The following is a 2867-nucleotide window of genomic DNA, read 5'->3' as shown; positions in this document are numbered from 1 at the left end:
AAAAAGGTGTAGCTTTGAGCTGTGTTCTTAAGCCACAGAGTCTTGAATTATTCAACAATGATTCCTAAGGGTTACGACATATCTCTATCATTGTCTAATGATCACGAAATGATATAATTCTGGATCATATACTCTTAAGTTCGCTTAACAATAATTCGTATTTAGTGCACTATCAAGTCGCAAACCTGCAAACCTGTATCCAAAATGAAGCTTCACAAAACATATAATCTTCACATTTGTCAGCATTAGAATAAAAAAACAGAAAACAAAAGATGTCAAGAGTTTCTCATGCAAAGCACCATCCCAATACAAGAAGTTGACTTGAGATGATGGAAGCTCCTCCATCCTCCGATGTTTACAACTTATTGCCTCCTCTACAACAACAAATTGGGTACACAAATTCTAGAATTGACCGTTTACGGTCATATCTAGCATCAGGAATGCATCTTTTGAAAGTAGATGATGTAACCTGCTACCATGGATGGATCAATAATGTTCCACAGATTTGCTTTGTGAACACTAATTAAGTTCTTTGTTTTCTTTATTATTATTTGCTTTGTGAACACTAATTAAGTTCTTTGTTTTCTTTATTATTTGGACTATATTCGGTAATGTTCAAGTATTTATAGAAGATAATACAATAGCAACTTGTGTATCTATTATCATTTCATTATATAATAAATAATAACTCATTTATGATATCCTTTACTTCGCTCATCCTCTTTTTGTCAACAAGAAGACTTAGGAAATCATGTTCTGAAGAATTGAATTTCACATCGTTGCAAAAGATTTAAGAATGTTCTTCATTCTATTCACAATTGGAAGATATATGATGAAATCATATATGTTTTCTTTCTCAACAAATGAGACTTCTCCATACTTCTACTAATTATCTCAGGCATGTCAATGGATCGTCCAATGTCCAAAAGAGTTGCCGCAATAGAATGTTGCACCACAATTATGGACCTTTGTTGACTACTAATTGACCTGACACACAGAACTTTCTAAGAGTAATTTGTAATGGAACTTTTGGGTGCTATTCCAAAATCTGATCTAGAAATGGAGCAATGGCTTGAAGAACATGATCCGAGTATGATATGGGCAAAAGGAATCTGTTAGGACATTCCTTGCTTTGAAGTGCCAGCAAAAATAGTTCGGAATTCACGCCCAAGGAAGATTGTGCTAATGTTTCCATTGTGCTGACTTCTTATCATTCCAGTTTACAAACTAAAAATCTCTCAAAAGTCTTCCATCCTCACAAAAATGAATATCAAGTAGAGAAGATTACGTCATCAGTGAGAATAAAAACTTTGCTCTTCTGATCGCTCAACCTAATTTTTTTTCAACAAGAAAGCACTTTATTCTAACCTATATCCATTCCAATTGTGAGCCTTATCATTTAGTGAAAACCACGCGTCCCTACTTTAAAATAAGTATGCAGTATGATATAATCTTCCACATTAGCCACTACTAGCAGCGCTAGAATATCGTTAGGGAATGTTAAAAGGAAATTCAAACATATGGATGATAAAGCTAATTCTCAATGTAATCAACCAAGTCCACAAGTCTTCCATGCCAGAATCTTAAAACTCTCCTTCAAACGGACATGGATGAATACTCAACCTCTGCTTTAATCTGTGGTTACACGTCGGTCCTGCACATAAAATATTATTATTATGAAAAACCCTCATATGAGAATACAATAATCCCACTGGTTGGACAATCCTTGCATCGTGTTAGGCAGACAAGCATTCACATCCTCTTCAAAACTCATGCGATCTATCGTATTCCCAACGGCATATGAACAAACAAACTAAGACACCACAGATTTCAGGAATACGAAGTGCTCTGATACCACATGACAGCGATGGAATAGAAACTTTTCGCTTGTATTATTGATCATTGAATACACCACCATATAGCGCAGGAAATAGTTAATCAATAACAACTGACTGCTTAAAGAACATTGAGTATGAACAGTTAGAAAACTGCAATGTATTAGGCCTACAATTGACAAGATTTTGTTCTTAATCTCTAATCTTTTCAAAACATAGATCTGAGTTTGCATAATTTTATTAAAATCATAGAATACAACGACGATGCGTTCGACGATAGAATACGAGGGTTTCTCTTGGAATTAAAGAAACCCTGAAAACAAATCCAAAACCCTTATAACATATCACCTGAAATAGGATCAAGGAAACCCTAGGTGCAATACCCAAAACTTTTATATGAAAGTATTTACAACATTGTGAGTGGGTCAAACGATGCTCCCGCAAGAGAATAAGCCAAAACCTCTACAGAAAACAATACTGAACTTACAGGGTAAAACTTACCGTGTCACAGCAGATTTTGAAGAAAGTAATAGAGCAGCGTGAAGGAAGTACAGGGTTGTGCAGGAAGGAGTATAGGCTTCGGAGGAATCGGGAAAATTAGATCAGTTGTCAAAGAGCCTAATTTTTCCTTTCCCCCGAAGCCTGACGCCCCTCATACTGCAACGAATCCTGTCATACCCTCACTGGATCCTCTTAGCATTCAGAGAGATCGGGTCATTCTACGCTATTTGTAATGAAATGAAATCCTATCTTCAGTCGTAAGGGCCAATCAATTTTACGGTAGATTTGGAAGTAGATAAGGAAGGGTACCAACCAGCCTTGCAATTTGACCGTCGCTATATTTAATTTATATTAAATAATTTTAATGAATTCAATTAATAATGTATATTTTATATGAAAAGATGTTTTGTTTTTAATAAATGTATTTTATATAAAAAGAAATTGAGCGAAAAAAGTAGAAGTGAAATTTCAAAAGGCAAGTCATGTTATTAGTAGTATATGTTAGAGTTTTCTGTCATTCCAAATTTTTTT

General features: G+C 34.8%; 1 long non-coding RNA gene across 1 annotated transcript; it reads right to left on the bottom strand.

Annotated features, from left to right (window-relative positions):
* Nucleotides 1-752: 752 nt before the first annotated feature.
* LOC149572763 (uncharacterized) lies at nucleotides 753-2635 on the bottom strand. Its single transcript, XR_016359971.1, has 2 exons — nucleotides 2337-2635; nucleotides 753-1654 (listed from the first exon to the last, which is right to left on the bottom strand). It is a non-coding gene; the product is annotated as an uncharacterized LOC149572763 (long non-coding RNA).
* Nucleotides 2636-2867: the final 232 nt, after the last annotated feature.

Source organism: Cupressus sempervirens, chromosome 2 (assembly GCF_028749045.1).
Source record: "Cupressus sempervirens isolate cs-2001-9-10 chromosome 2, ASM2874904v1, whole genome shotgun sequence".
NCBI classification, from domain to species: Eukaryota; Viridiplantae; Streptophyta; class Pinopsida; order Cupressales; family Cupressaceae; genus Cupressus; species Cupressus sempervirens.
The sequence above is the reverse complement of the archived record's forward strand: the minus strand, read 5'-3'. Positions and strand labels throughout refer to the sequence as shown.